Source organism: Durio zibethinus, chromosome 9, assembly GCF_047325235.1.
Source record: "Durio zibethinus cultivar Kanyao isolate XHJ-2024 chromosome 9, ASM4732523v1, whole genome shotgun sequence".
NCBI classification, from domain to species: domain Eukaryota; kingdom Viridiplantae; phylum Streptophyta; class Magnoliopsida; order Malvales; family Malvaceae; genus Durio; species Durio zibethinus.
Window position 1 is genome coordinate 25620768 of NC_143170.1, and position 18494 is coordinate 25639261.

Genomic DNA, 18494 nt, shown 5'->3' on the forward strand with positions numbered 1-18494 from the left:
TAGGAGTGTGCTTTTAACACAAAAGAACAGGTTTTTCATTTTGTAAGGCTTAGTGTTAGGTATGATATGTGGATTATAGTAAAATGTTTAATATAATATTAAATTTTAAAAATGTTTAGTGTAATATTTAAATTATAAATTTGTTAATTAATATAATATTAATTTTTAACATTGTTAGCTATCAATGATGATATATGGTTGATGAATAATTTTTTAAATATCATATTAATTAATAAATTTGTAACTTAAATATTATATTAAAAATTTTTAAAATTTAAGTATTATATTAAATGTTTATTATATTTTATGATTATTTATGATATTATTTTTTATTTATCAGTGAGAGAAGTACTCTAACCAGATAAAGTTCACTTGATCTTGACCAGCATAGCTAGGTGTTACACATGATCTGCTTAGTTATAAACTGTTACAAACAACAAATATATGTGGGTTTAACCAATTTTTATTGAAAAACATCTCAAGTCATTAATTAAAAGTATAACACATAAACTACCAAAAAGAAGCTAACTGATGAATAGGAAGGCATTAAAAATTGAAATGGGAAGTAAATTTTATTTTATGATTATGAAATTTAATCAAGTTAACATATGTCTGCAGCATATCTTACGTACTAATTATAAATTATCAAGAGTGTGCATTCCACACGAAAGTTACGTGAAGGACATGGCTACTAAAAACTTGGGCCTTTACTTTACATCTTAGGCTCTAATGGCACTATAAACTTGGGTTGGATCTCTTCTCAGCAGCTAGCTATCAATGATAATCTTTCCTCTCATGAGTTTAGCTCATTAATCATTATTGATAATTCTTGGGTAATTTAACATTGGAAAATCAGTCACCAAAACTCCAAAAAAAAAAAAGAAAAAAGCTTTTTTTAAATGGAAAAAAAATTGGGGAACGAACTTTAGTAAGTTTAGATTTTAGGTTTGACTATATATACTAATGGCATAATGTACCATTTAATTAAATTATTGTTTATAGCAATATTTTATATTAAATACAATACTTATTTAATTCAAAAAAATACAATACTTACTAATTAATTTGACGAATTTTAATGCATTGAAAATTGTAACTTATTTCTAAGTATGATAAGCTTAAAGGATGCTCCTAAGCATTCCTTCGCAAAATTCTAATTTTAATTGGTGGCGGCGGGAGTTATAGATGGAAATTACATTATTTCTTTTGCTAATGTGCTATTCAAGGTCGCATTGGTTTTAATTATGCCATATATAAGAAAGCAATAATTGGAGAAATAAAAAAAAAAGGTGGTGATCAAACCAAATGTCAATTAATTTGGCAGCCTCTAACTCTATCTTTTTCTCTCTTTGCAGAGAGATGGATCAAATTGTGAATAATTGAACTGTACTTGTTGAGTTAATAGTGCAGAAGTTGCAAAAGGAGGAATTAGGAGAGGGAAGGCATACAGGGTTTACTTTTGAAGGAGAGGAAGATGAGGGAAGAGATACTGGATTTACAACTAGAAATCAAAGACCAAGAGTGCGTAGGCCTGGGTTACAGTTGCGGTTGATTATAACTTTTTTTTTTTTTTTTTATCAGAATACAATGTTAAATAATAAAATTTTTTTACTTTTCAATCTAAAAATCTGATTTTTTTTTTCATTTTTAAGTATACCTGACAATTCATGTTTCTATTTCGTGTCTATATAGTGTTTAAAACGTATAATGAAATGAATTATTAAAACATGAATATGATATATTATAAAATATATTTAAATCTTAAATACGAATACAATATGTTTAATATACGCGTTACACATGATAAGATATGATTAACATGTGTATTATTTAATTCGTTTAAACACGATATAAATAAACACAAATAATATGAATATACACGAATAGACATGACTAATACAAATAGACATGAACAGATATGACTAAAACGAATATATACAAAAACACAACTAAAATAATAAATAATTATAAACTATCCATTATTTATAATTTAATAAATTTGACATATTAATAATATAAAAAAAAACTTACATATTAAAAAAATAAAAAAATTTAATACTCATTTAATATGTATTTAATATATATATTTAAATTTTAATTTACATTACAAAATTATATTAATTTTTAGTATCAAATTTAAAATTATAAACTATTAAAGATTAAAGAATAAAATAATAATGTACAGGACTAATATTAATATTTATATTGTATTTATATTATTAAAAATTTTGTAATAATTATTAAATAAATATCATAACTAAATGTTTAAAATAATTTTTATATGAAATTAAATAGCAAATTAAGTATCATAATTAAAAGATTAAAAATTAAAATAATCTTTATATGTTTTATATTAAATTAAAATAAATATAAAAAAATATATTAAACGTGTTAAACATATTAAACGTGTATTCATATGATTAAATTTAATTAAATGTGTTATTCATATTGTATCACATATTTAGACAAGTAAATACATATACAACACGAATTGTGTCATGTTAAAATTCATGTCGACACGAAAAAACATGAAATATATATTTTTAAAATACATACGATTTTTTTCATATCATTTTCGTGTTGTATCACCATATTATATTTAAAATTATCAAATCTATTTTTTGTGGTGAAAAGTATGTTTGGAATAGAAAATCACTTTATTATCCTTATATTTATAATATTTTATTATTTTATACATATATTTTTAGGTAATTTAATTACTCATAATATTTTTTTACAACAATACCAAACACTTAAAATTTCTAACCATATTCCTCTCATCACATTTTTTAAGCGCATTTTTTTAACTCAAATTTTTTACAATCACAACAATAATTTTAAACTAATTCTTAATCTACAAGCTTGTTTCAAGGCAAGTTATTATAAGAAGAGAAAATTGATGATGATGGAGTTCCAAGTATATATAATCTTCTCTGTTATATATATATGTATATAAAACATTGCAAGGGTTTAAGTTTTTAGTGACATTTTTTTTAACATTTAGCGATGTTTATAAACGCTACTAAAAGATTTGCGGCCTTTGCGAAAAATGTCACTCAGAGTGCCCACTATACACGCGTCATAGAAAATAGCGACGTTTTAAAAAAAACATCGCCATTTTACAGGCGTTTTTATCTTTGAAACGTCGTTAAATTATTTGCATTTTTATAAGAAAAACATCATTGCTTTGGTGACATTTGTAACTGAAAACGTCACTACTTTGGAGGCGTTTGTATCTAAAAATACCTTTATATTAGCGGTGTTATATCTTTGAGATGTCGTTAATTTAGTAGCGTTTTTATGAGAAAAGCATCATTGCTTTTGTGGCATTTGTAACTGAAAACGTCGCTACTTTAGAGGTGTTTGTATCTGAAAACGCATCTATATTAGCGACGTTTGTATCTTTGAGACGTCACTAATTTAGTGACATTTTTATAAAAAAAAATACCATTGCTTTGGTGTCGTTTTTGTATAAAGAATGCCACTTACTAGCGACGTTTGCTGGTAAGAGCGCCGCTACTTTTAATCATGTTTTATGATACAAATGTCACTAAATTATTCATTTGGTAACATTGTTGAACGCAAATGCTGTCATTATGTACAAATGTATTTTTTTTTAATTTTTGTTAATAAATTTTAATTTTATTAAATAGCTTAAATTCAGAAACTGAAATTAATATAAACTTAATTCACATTTAAGTATGCATTTAATTAATACAAAGTTTAATAATTAGTATAATAACATTCAAATATTTTTAATACATTAAGAAAATAAAAATTAAAATGTATGAAATGGATGACTGCATACATTTTGTCGGCTGCCGATTGATGAGGAAAATTTTTCACTTTGGTCATTAGCGTGCTTAAGAACATATTGAATAATACCATACAATTTTGACACTTCATTGTAACTTTTTTCTATATTTAAAAATTTAAATATTTATTAAATATAATACTTGAGTTAGTGGAGCACCAAGATCATTTCTTGAAAATTATTGTTGCATAAAATTCATAAGATGATCAAATCGATTATGCAATTGCTAAAATTTTGCATGCTCTTACTTCATTCTAGTATGTTCTTTTTCAATTTTGCCATGCTTTTGTTCTCTTTCTGCTTCCATTTACTGAAAATGTTGTTCATAGTTTGCAACTCCCCTCTTAATATCGAAATGTCTCGCGAAGACTGACTTACTGAGGATGTAAATTGCTGAAAGCTATGTCCATAGTAGGCAGATGATGTTGGATCTAATTTAAGGCCTTAGACCCGTCCATGCCTTTCTTTTCCAGCAACTTCTATGAATATCCGATTTTTCATTTCTTGCATGTTGAGAGAACCATCAGATGTTACTTCAATCTTAGTAGCCATTTTCTCTTTCACTTTCTCCTGTGAATTTGTCATATACAACTATCAAGTTTAATGATTAATTGATAATATGTTAAAAAGAGTAAATATTTATTTTTTATTAAAATAAATGATACAAATTACCACAATTTCTTGTGTTTTAACATTAATGTAAGATTCATCTTTTTTTGTATGTGTTATGTGAAAAAGTTTCACACTTCCAATTGTACCACCCATCACATTCTTCTATATAAAAAAATATGTTATTTGATAGGATACATATCAAACGTAACTTATTCATGCATATTAAGCCTATCAATCAAGTATTAACATTTCGAATAATTTTAATCTAATGTATTTATATTTTGGCTCCGTAACAACACAATAGTCTTAAACATAATCACACCTAAAAGCATTTTGGGCTTTCACACATATAGATCATGGAAACCAAATTCAATTATTTTCTCCCGATTTAATATCATGGATTGAAGCCATTCAATATGTTGAAAGCCATCCAAAAATTTAATTTTTATATTTACCTTTTATATGTAAAAATAGTCCCAAATAGACATAAACGTCAACTTTTTCTCTCATATCAACTGTAGAAACCAAGTTCAATCAATCGGACAAGTTTAATATCAAGTACTGAAGCTATCCAAACTGTTAAAATACAACAATAACAACAAATTTGTATTTTTACCTAAATATACATAAACAATAACTTTTTCATACATATCATCCATGTCAACTAAGTTCAAAACTTTTGATAAGTTTAATATCATGTATTGAAACTATCAAAACTATTAAAATAGAACAATAACTATTAATTTGTATATTTACCTTTTAATGACAGAAAAAGTTCATTCATTGGAATAAGTTTATTATCATAAATTTACTATTTCTTTTTGCTTTCTTGTAAAAATTTTTGATCCACTTGTGTGGGAATATTTCTGTTGCTTTTTGCTATCAATCCCAATCTATTCTTTTTCCTATCATAAAATATAATTGCGTATATGATAGAAATACAAATATTACCAACTTAAAACACTTTCATCATTTCATTCTACTATACAAAGTTATAAACTAGTATCTCTCATTTTCTTGAGAACCAAAATCTAAATAATTGTTCATATTGTCACCTAATCACATTACGGGGTAGATTTTTCATCATTGTCTCTACAGAAGTATTTTGATCGAAATACTTATTCTTCAAACTATGCTTATAATCTTTTCATTTATTTTCCAATGACTTAAACACAAATGAAGTTAATATTTCAAGTACAAATCTTGACTATAATAACACAATAAGAAAAGTTTGAATAAGTAAACAAAATATAAAATAAAAATTTTTTTATTTCTAATTAATTATACTAATACCTCAATAAAGTTTAAAGTATTGGCCTTAACTTTTTTTGGAACTTTATACCATGTTTCATAATGAATAGGCAATTTCATTCCATTACGGGCTAGTATGCCTAAAAATTCAGCCAATAGTTGAGCCTTTTCACCAATTAGTTACCTATCGGAGTTTGCAGACACTACAATACGCTCGTTAGAAGGTAGTGCAAACAATTTCTTCAAAGTTATCTGGCCTTTGGTCCTCAATTGACCATTGTTATTAATTGTAACAAATAAAAAATAAATTTGTAAAATCGTAATACTTTTATCATTATACTCGAATTCTAAAATTGGAGTATATCATACCTGCATTCAAATTTAAAGCATAATCAATTGATGTGGTACTATCTACACTTGAACCTCCTGTATTGCCAGATCCAATATTAGTTAAAGGGTTAGAAGTGATGGAGTTAGATCTGACAGTACATTCATTTTCTTTCAAAGGATTCAGTCCATAGCCAATATTTACAGGTGCTACAGACGGTTATGAACTAATATCTATGATATGTTTTTCTTTCAACCTACTCCTTTGCATTTTAGTTTACATACATCATAAAAGAGAATATGGAAAATATATTAGTTTAGAACATATATAAAGCCATTGAGAAGTTAAGAAATCAAAACCTATGATATATAAAGAACATATTGATTTAGTTAAATCAAAAGATAATGTATGATTTAAAGTACAATAATTATATAATAGTGAATGTGACATTAATTACATACAATCATTTACTACATTATGTCTTAAACACTCGAATTATAAATTATAGATGCACCATTTCATGGTTCATAAATGTCTTCAGTAACATCTTCGCGGACCATTGAGCATAGGTATTGGAGATATTTTCATCCAAGTTTTGTTCAGTAAAATGACAACATTCAGTTCTATGTTCAACATAATTTTTGGTATCTAATCCTATATCAAATAAGTCTCTAAGTGTGTTTCGAAGAACAACAACCAACCTAATTCTTTGGGATCTTCAGAGTAAAATACTTGTTTGACTTAATATGAAAAAACATAAGGTTCATCAATGAGTAGTTGTTCAGTGTGAATTAATCGAAAAAAATTCATAAGTGTAAATCCATACTGATCTTTCTTAATACCTATTGGACTATTCACATCAGCCTAATCACACCAAAATAAGACAACTTTTCACTTGCCATAATAATCTAACTTAATGATGTCATTAATCATCCATAATAATCAACATTTTCCTCTAAAGGGTTTGTATCTTAGCACTAGTATAGCTAATAGTTGATGAAGTCACAACAACTCTTAAATTTTATGTACTTTTAAATCTCTCATAGGATTTAGTGTGAAATCTAAATCTATTGATGATGAAACCTTTGTATCATTTCATAATCTGGTTCAAACCGTGTGAAAAACACTTCACCTCTTCATAACAAACCTTCCACTCCAAACCTATAAAAGTGGAATAAATATATATATGTTGTTAATGTTATTTATACCGTAAGCATTCTATGTAGATTTCTCATAATGGAAAGTATGGCATTACTTACAGTTGCTCTTAACTATTCATGAAAGTTTTTAGTGAACAACTTATCAAGCTCTCAAGGGTTTGATCGTCGATAATGTGCAGGATCTCTCAAATTATTTCTATACTCACTATAAAATATCATGATAAAGTATTAAAAAAAAAAGACAATAAATTATGCTTAATGTAATAAATAACTTTTGTGCTAAAAAACTTATGTGCGAAATGATTCAATTGAGTCATGATGAGAAAGAACATATTGATGTGCTTGTACCCAAGATTTATCATCTAACTCTACCAATTCAGCTTGGTCTGTTAGTTGTCCAAAACTTTGAAAAAGATAATTGTATGTAGAGTTTGTATGCTGCATACCAACATTTCTCGATGGTATGTTAAATCTCGTTTCAACATATTTCAAATAATGAGAACAAAATGTCATACACTTTTCTGGTAAATATCCTTCAGTAATAGAACCTTCCGGATAGTGTTTGTTGTGACAATAAGACTTTAACATCCTCAAAAACCTATAGCATAAAACATTAGTCATATGCTATTTTAAGTAGAGTGGCTTGATCATCAATAAAAACTAATCAATCTATTAACAAATGATACTTTTTAATAGGATACATCCATCGATAATAAACTGGCCCATCGACTTTTGCTTCATATGAAAAGTGAATAACCAAATGCATCATAATAGTGAAAAAGTTTGAAGGAAAAGTTTTCTTTAAATGGTATAAAGTAATCACAGCTCGATCTTGAAATTTGTCAAGCTCTTCCACATTCATACATTTCTGACATAGAGATTTAAATATGTTACTCAATTCAATTACCACAGAAGTGACTCAGTTTGATATTGATGAAAGTAAAGCAATCGAAAATAAGTCTTGCATCAAAATGTGATAATCATATGGCTTCAATGAAGAAAGTTTTTACTTCTTCAGATTCACACATCTTGATATATTTGACGCATAGCCATCTGAAACTTTGACATTTTTTAAAACCTTACAAAATATATTTTTTTCAGCTTTAGAAATCCCAAAATAAGTAGCAGGTAATTGACATTTGCCATTAGAAAGAAACTTTGGATGAAGGTCTGAGTGAATCCCCATATCAACTAGGTCAAGCTGACTCTTTAAGTCATCCTTAGATCTTCTATTCACATTGAAAATTATCCTGATAAAATTTTCGTAAACATTCTTCAAATCAAGGTTATAATGTAATGAATTATATTCTCAATAAGGTAACTATAAAAAAACTTATTTTTTTTCATAACTCAGACTCATTATGATCATCTACTTTATCATCTTTTTCATCACTTTGAAAATCAAGATCACCAATTTGAGTATGAGTATCACCAACTTACGTAATATGAAGCCATACACCTTCAAAGATATCCCTCACTCTATTTCTTGATGGAGTTATTTTTTTATAAGTGAAATTGATATCTTTTAACTTTAATAAGATATTTGACCCACTAATGGGTAAATGTGATCTCCTTAACTCTTCAGTTTCATTAAAGAGATATTTTTAAAATCTAAATCGATGATTGTCATCTAACCATTAACGATGTCCCATATAACAGAACTTCCTATCATTAGGTAACTACATTGAACATGTCTGTACAGCACAACATGAATAAGCATAATGACCTTTTGTACTTCAACCAGATAAATTCGTATAAGTAAAAAATCATTGATAGTCCATAATAAAGCAGCACGTATATTGAAGTTCTCTTCTTTTGATGCATAATAGGTCTCAACTCCTTCTTATAATTACTTTAACTCTTTAATAAGAAGTTGTAAGTAGATATCTATATCATTGCCTGGATCTTTTTTTCCAGAAAATTATCATAGACAATATAAATGATTGTTACTTCATAGCTATCTATGGTGGTAAATTATAAAAAATCAATACAACTAGCTAAGTACTATAAGAAGTACTCATCATTTTGAATGGGTTGAATCCATCAGATGTTAGTCCAAATATAACATTTCGAGGATCAGATGCAAAGTCTGAAAACCTAGAATGAAATGATTTTCATGCTAAAAAATCTATAGAATGCCTTAATGATCCATTATCCGTCCATTTTTCATGATGCCACCTCATTGAATCTGCGGTTTTGAAAAACATGAAGAGTTGTTGAAATCTTGGTATTAATGAAAAATAACGTAAAATCTTAATAGGCTTCGTTTTGACACTTACCTCATCACCATCCTCATTTAACCTTTCATTAGAGTTTTTGTCCACCTAATGAGAAATACCACACAAATGACAAGATTCTTGATTTTTTCTATTCTCTCAATACAACATGCAATCATTGGGACAACTATGAATTTTTTCATATTCGAAACCTAAATCTTTGATCATCTTCTTTGATTCCTTACAAGATTCAAGGATTTTTATAAAAGGAAACATTTTTTTCATAAACTCTAATAATAAAATCAGAGAATTTTTTGTCATCCACATAGATTTCAAGTGAAAAAGATGAACACAGAAAGATAACCTTGAATGCTTTGATCCCTCAAAAAGTTTTTCATTCATATCCTCGAGCAACCTATAAAACTTTGATGCTTCTTCTCTAGGTTATTGGTTACGTACACCTATCTCAAGTTCACTAAATTCATGCATTTCAACATTGGACTGATTAAATCTTTCATTTTGGGGAGAAAGATTATGAAAATATTGGTTATGAATATTAAAAGCATATCGCAATATGCCTTCAATGTCATTTGCTATAAAAAGATCATATTGGTGTTGGGGAGCCCTTGAAGTTGAAAAAACTCTAGTGGAAGACCTTGATGGTACAGACTCTCCATGAAAATATCAATTAACATATCCCAAAAGAAATTCAATACAAATTAAATGTTTAAAAATAACTTAACACATTTGTCACTCGATATTAACACACTTCACATATAGGCATAATATCATATTATCTTCACTTGTATTCTCAAATGCAAAATTAAGAAAAATTTTAATTTCATCTTTGTACTCTTGACTTAATCTTGACTTTTGCATCCAACTCTTATCCATTTAGTACTTGCTACATTATCAAACCAAATGTATATAAATAATTTATATGAAAACGAACATGTACAATACTTAAGTTTACTATGTTTTAAACAAAAATAATAACAAGACCAGTACTTACACAAAATGAAAACTCCTTGTTGTGAAGTAATTTATCAGCTATCAAATATTATGAATATTAAAACTCTATTGCTAACATAGATAGTACCCAAGAGTATTTGTAGTTGAGGTTGAAATAAGGTGAAATAAGGTGGGTTTTAGAGAAAATTGTTTACACCAAAAAGAAAATCATGAATTGCAAAAGTTGAAAGAGTAGTCGAATGAAGTAAAAGCTAAAGTAAATAAGTAATGAATAGTTAAAATAGGGTTTTAAAAGACAATGCTTGAATACTAAAAGTTAAAGGAAAGGAAAAGTAAATTGTACTTAGTTTGGAAAGAGAAATAGTATAATAATAAAGATGAAGCTTGAAGTTGATAATTAGATGCGCTAAGTTTGAAAAGATTTTTATTGGACCAGATTATGGAAGGCATTTACTAAGAAAAATGCCTACAATAATTTCATCCTAAATATTTTTTGAATATATTATAGGTGTCTTCAACAAAGTTGTGATAGAAAAGTTATGTAATATTAAAGGCGTTTACGCCATAAAAAATACTGTCACTAATTTTATCTAAATTTTTTGTGTATTTATTAAAGGTATTTTTTACATAATAAGCCTTCAATAATTCTCTTATTTTTATCTTACAATATTAGTGAAGATGATTTTCTACAAAAAACACCTTCAAAAATTTTCCTTTAAAAATTGTTTGGGATTATTAAAGGCATATTCTATTGAAAAATACCTTTAATATTACATGACTTATATTTTAAAGGGTTATTGAAGGCTTTTATTCTAAAAAAATGCCTTCACTAATTTGTTTTATTTTTTGAAGCAATTTATTGAAGGCGTCTTCTAGTGCAAAATGCCTTCAATATCATACTGCTCAAATTTTAAAATGAACAGTGAAGACGTTTATTATAGAAAAATACCTTTACTAAATGCTTTATTTTATTTTAAGTACAAACGCATTAAATAATTTTTAATTAAAATTATTGGTATTATTAATGGCATCTTCTAGCAAAAAATACCTTCAATAATTGAGAACTTAAAATTTTTAACAGTTAGTGAAGGCGTTTATTCCATAAAACTACCTTCACTGACTACATTTTATTATGTACATAATTATTAAAGGTGTTATTTATAACAACCACTTTCAATAATTTTTGTTTAAAAATTTTGGGATTATTAAAAGCGTCTTCTACAGAAAAATGCATTCAATATAATACTACAGTTATAGAAGGCATTTATTTCATAGAAACACTTTTAATAATTTTCCTCTAAAAAATTTTGGATTTATTAAAAGTGTCTTCTACTGACAAAAGCCTTTAATAATTTCATTTAAATTATCTACATAAATATTAAAGGTGTTTTTTGATAATAAACGTCTTCTAAAATTTGTAGGGATTATTAAATGCGTTTTCTACTATAAAACGCCTGCAATATACAGCTACATAAATTTTAACACAATAATTAAAGGCATATATTCAAGAAAAATACCTTTAATAATTCCTTTTAAATTTTGTAGATAATTATTGAAGGCTTTTTTAAATAACAACCATCGTCAATAATTTCCTCCTAAAAAATTTTTGGGATTATTAAAGGTGTCTTCTACTAAAAAACACCTTCAATATACCATTATGGTTATAGAAGGCATTTATTTCAAAAAAATACCTTTAATAATTCATTTAAACTTAGTACATAATTACTGAAGGCATTTGTTAATAATACACGCCTTCAATAATTTTTCTCTAAAAAAAATTTGAAACTATTAAAGGCGTCTTCTACTGACAAATGCCTTTAATAAATAAATTTTAAATTATCTTCATAAAAATTGAAGGCATTTCTTTATAATAAACGCTTTCAATAATTTTCTTTTAAAATTTGTTGGGATTATTAAAGATGTCTTCTACTGTAAAATGCCTTCAATATAACGCCACACAAATATTAACACGATTAATAAAAGCGTATATTCAAGAAAACGTCTTTTATTATAAATTATTTACATAAATATTGAAGGCATTTCTTGATAATAAATGCCTTCTAAATTTTATTGGGATTATTAAAGGCGTATTTTACTGTGAAACGCCTTCAATATATAGCAACACAAATTTTAACATGGTAATTGAAGGCGTATATTCAAGAACAATGCCTTTAATAATTCATTTTAAATTTTTAGATAATTAGTGAAGGCATTTTCATATAACAATCGCCGTCAATAATTTTTTTAAAAAAAGTTTTGGGATTATTAAAGGCGTCTTTTGTTGGAAAAGGCCTTCAATATACCACTATGATTAGAAAATGTGTTTATTCTAGAAAAATACATTTAATAATTCTTTTAAACTTACTGAAGACGTTTGTTGATAAGACACGCCTTCAATAATTTCCATATAAAAACTTTTTTTAGGGTTATTAAATGAGTCTTTTATTATAAACATCTTCAATAATTTGATATAAACTTTTGAAGTCCATAATTATTGAAGGCATTTTTTACATAATACGCCATCAATAATTCCCTCCATCTTTATCACAAGCATATTAGTAAAGGCAATTTTCTACTCAAAATGCTTTTAATAATTTTTAAAAATTGTGAAAGGCAATTTTTGAGGATAAATACCTTGAATAATTTTGTTGAAAAATCATTTTTTGGATTACTAAAGGTGTCTTTTTGTAAAAAAAAAAATGCATTCAATAATCTCCAATAAAATTTTAAGGGGATTATTGAAGGCATTGTTTCCAGAAAAATACCTTTAATAATAAATTATATATTCATTTTCCTACCTTGAACATCGGAATGACAAACTGCTAGTACACAAAATAATTAAAAGCTGCATTATTCAACCAAACCAAACCCTTAAATACATTTTTATTAGACCGTTCATTTCTTTATCCTTATCGTCACCATCTACCTTTAACAAATCAATGATGCACACCTCTTTTTCTATCGGTAAGTCTTTTTTTTAATTTATTGTATTATTTATAATATTTGATAGAGATTTTTTTTTTCGGTTCCTTAATATTTACATATGTGTTTATATATTTTCATTAACTTCATTGTAAGTATAGTCGTCCAAGTACCTTTCATTACATATATGTTGTTTCTATGTAATACGCCTTAAATATTGTGGTTTACTAAACCTTGTTGTCTGATTTTTTTTACTGAATTGTATTGTATAATATTAGAGGGCTGAATCGTATGCTGAATGATTTACTGAACCTTGTTGTATGATATTGTATTATCGAATGGTATTGTATGATATTGGGAGGCTGAATCATATATTGAATGGTTTGCTAAACCTTGTTATCTGATATTATTTTACTGAATGGTTTTGTATGATATTAGGGGGTTGAATCGTATGTTGAATAGTTTACTGAATGGTGTTTTTGAGTGATTTACTGAAGGGTGTGTCTGAGCACATTGCTGATTGGTGTGCTGAAAGGTATTTCTGTATATAGTATGGTATTGGTTGTATTTAATAACATATAGTGTTAAATTTAGATGATCATATTGTGTAATTCGTATAATTATGATCAATATTACAGGTATCATGAACTTCGAACAACATCATTCTCTTTTTAATGAATATGCACAAGATACAACTGTAGGCTAAAAAGAAAAGGAAGGGGCTTAAATAAACAAATTAAAGTAAGTGACACAAAAATTCATGTTGACTTAATCAAAATGGGTAGCATGTGTCTAAAGGAGCTACCAAGATGGCTATTTATATTGGAGCTGTCGTCCGTCATAGGATTTTCATTACATACACCAATTGGCGACGAGTTTCTGATGATTTAAATGATGAGATATGACAATCGGTTGTGGTATGTTTATTCAATTATTTCATAAAATTTGTTAAATGATCATTTAATTAAAATTCAATGTGTTCATACTAATTGTGTTAACTTATTTAGGAATGGTTCAACGTCCCAATTAACTGTAAAAAGATTGTGTTGCAATTTGCTGAAAAAATATTCAGAGACTTTAAAAGTAGATTGACAACCTAATATATTTTACCGTTGGCTGGTGAAGGTGATGTATTGGTTGTTCCACCTACGGCATATGCAGATGTGATAAGTGTTCAAGATTGGATAAATTTTATTCAATATCGACTTTTAAAAGATTTCTCAGTATACAAACCCATTACCAAAAAAATTATTTGTAAGTCTTTATGCAATATAGCCTTTGATCTTCATATGTGATTGACATAATTTCTTGATTTTATAGAAAATCAAAGAACAGCAATGGGACATTCGGGCCAAACAACAATATCACCATCGGACAGCAAGAAAAAGATATACTAATGTGAAGTATGAGCTTGTATGTATTCACACACTTGTTTTATACTTATTAATGAATATTTATGAACATTTATTTCATACATTATGATTTTTTTATTACGATAATTTAATAAAAATCAACGAGATCTGGCACAAAAGTTTTCAGATGGGATGTTTGCAAACAATGACATTTCTAGAAGGATGGATCTTTTGTAGATGAAGCAATTGAGAAAATTTTAAAAAAGATTGTATGTATAACTATTTTTTTAATAAAATGTATGATTGGCATTGTGGTTGTATGCATGAGTGTATACTAGCATGTATAGATTTATTGTTACAGCCCATCTTATTATTATCCTTTAAGATGATTATACTGCCAAAGTCCAATCTGATGAACTGGTAACCCAATATGGTGAAGATAATTTGTCTTTAGCATTAGGTGCTAAAGAAAGGCCTGGTCAAGTTGTGAGATTGGTAAATTTGTCTTGCCATCAAAGTTTTTGGTAATTAACAAAAAACCCCGCGAATGAGAAATGCATAATATGAAGCAATCATTGAGTAATAACAGCAACGAATTAATGATCATGAGCAATGCCTCAATGAGCAACAACAAAGACTCATTGTTTTAGAGTCCATGTTGGCAACAATGCAGCATAACATGCCAGTACACCGATCTGACAACATTGTTCCTGTAAGAGAAACTTTTGTTGTAAGTAAAGAAGTGAACCCATCCTCTGTTACCACCTAAGAAGTATGATATTGTTTATAATTTTAATATTAATTTGTTTATTATATTGATTGATTTGGTTTTAATACTTATATTTCATTAAATATTGTAGCAGGATGTTCGAACTCACAGTATGACCTTTACTCAGGCTTCCATGGATGAGTTATCCAAATATTCGTTGGAACATTTTTTTAGAGAAAACTTCATAACGATTGAGTCTGAGGAAGGGTTATTTGATAAACCATCATTTTTTTTTCATTGGTGTGGAGAAGGTTAAAAAATTTTATGAACTGGATGAATTATCAACTGCTGAGATCGTTGCTTATATGAGGTTAGCTTATAAATACAAATATGCACATTCAGTATGTAGTAATCTATATTAGATTCTAATACTAACTAGTAGTGTTGATTGTTATTGTGTAGCTTTCTATATAGAGAGCTCAATAGGAGACAATTGACCAATATATTTAGATTCATTGACCCCAACTTCATTAGTGAGCAGAGTGGGACAGTTGCTTATTATGCTAATCATGTGATCCTATGTATGAAAACACCAGCTGATTATTATTTGCTCCCATATAATGCGTAGTAAGCTATATTCTAACCTTAATTACTCTAACCTTACCCAAATCTGATTTGATGCGTAATCTAAATATATCATTGTTATTATTTTACAGTCGTCATTGAGTACTTATTGTGATTGACACCAAATCCTTAACGTCATACTTACTTAATTCAATTAATCTAATGGCAATGCCTAACATTGATATTCAAACTTTTATAAAGAGGTATTACATTTTATTATATTATATATCTTTTGTTTCTTCATAAGTAATTTTATTTATGTATTAAGTAATTTTTTTTCTTTTTAATTTAAGGTAATATCTGCATTCGATAAGAAGATAAAAAAATTGAAATGGGTGTCATTACCGATAAATGTGAAATATATTCTTTTATGCCAAGTTTGTGTAGATAAATATTTCCTAAACCCACTCAATTTAATTTTTTGATACCTCATCAACCCGGTAATATTGAATATGGATATTATATCCTTCGTTTTATGCAAGAGATAATGTTACATGATTTTATGACTACACCATTCAATGTTAGTATAAATTTCATAAACTCGTTATATCTTCAAAAAAAAAAAAGGTACATTATGTTCTCATTTCTTAGCATTTACTTCTGATATTTTTTTTTAGTGGAAGAGTAAAGAAAGCTTCACAGAAGAGGAACTGGATAAAGTTCGTAAAAAATGGTGTGATTATATATTATCATTTATCAATGTTGATAAACCTTCAGGTTAGACATTGTTGGTTGAATGTAAATATATAAGGAACAAAATGTTATAATGTTTTGACCATGCCATGTTGAATGGAAACTTTAAGTTTGTACATTGGGGTATTGGTTTAATAATATTATTATACTTAATATGAATATACTATGTGTACTTAATAAATTATTGAGTACGATTATTTTAGAAAAGTATATTAATATGACAATGTTATCAGTTTTTATTTTGGATGTGTGATCAATTTATTGAAATACAATAATGTTCATTATGTAAATTCCAAAATGTAATTCATAGTATCACATATAAAAACTAAATATTTTTTGGGCATTAATATACAATTAACAATAAATGTTTTCTGGGTATAAACCTACAACTGACTTGACATATACAATATCAAATATGTTTTTTTGATGAGATTATTAAAGGTGTTTTTAGCAAAAAAAATGCCTTGAATCATCCATAATAGAAAATTTTGAAGGCGTTTTTAATCAAAACTGCTTTCAATAATCACCCAAAAAATTAATTGTGTGAAATATTAAAGGCGTTTTGAGAAAAAAATGCCTTCAAGAATCTGTTGTATCTTTTGTGTATGAATTATTGAAGGCATTTTAAAAAAACACCTTTAATAATACTAACTAAAAATTAATCGAATGGATTATGAAGGGCGTTTTCTTACGGGTAACGCTTTGAATAATCCATAACAAGGCATTTCTGGATATAACCACTTTCAATAATCCGACCATCAAAATTTATCGTCTGAAATGTTAATGACGTTTTTTACCAAAACGACCTTCAATAATCCTACCAAAAATTTATTGTGTGAAATATTAAAGGCATTTTGGGCAAAATACACTTTAAAAAATCGGTCGCGTCTTTTTTGTATAAATTATTGAAGGTGTTTTAAAAAAAATACATTCAATAATACCAACTAAAAATTAATCGAATGGATTATAAATGGCATTTTCCTATGGGTAACGCCTTGAATAATCCATAACAAAATGTTATTAAAGGCATTTCTGGATCAATAGTCCTACCATCAAAATTTATCTTTTGAAATATTAATGACGTTTTTTACTAAAATTGTCTTCAATAATCCCACCAAAAATTTATTGTGTGGGATATTAAATGCGTTTTGGGTAAAAAATGCCTTCAAGAATCCGTTGAGTCTTTTTTGTATAAATTATTGAAGGTATTTTAAAAAAAACACCTTCAATAATACCAACTAAAAATTAATCGAATGGATTATAAAGGGTGTTTTCCTATGGTAACGCTTTAAATAATCCCTAACAAAATTTTATTAAAGGCATTTATGGATATAACCACCTTCAATAATTTGACCTTTAAAAGTTATTATCTGGAATATTAAAGGCGTTTTGAGCTAAAAATGCCTTCAATCATCTGTTCAAACTTTTATCTATGAATTAGTGATGGCATTTTTACAAAAACTGCCTTTAATAATCATAACAAAAATTTATTGATTGAGTATAGAAGGGAGTTCGGCCAAAAATGCCTTTAAGAATCCGTTCCATATTTTTTCTATAAATTATTAAGGACGTTTCTTTGCGGAAAACACCCTCAATATTCTCAGCAAAATTTTTTAAAGTAATTGATAAATGTGTTTTTGCCAAGAAAACACATACTATAATCAATTACAAATAATCTCTGTAAAAACCCAAAAAAAGTTAAAGGGAGGGATCGAACCTACAACCTTGTGATTAACATTCGTACGATCTAAATATTTTGATATGATATTTATTGAAGGTATTTTTTAACAAAAACGACTTCAATAAGCTAGTGGAATTTTTTGGTTAAATTATTAAAGGCA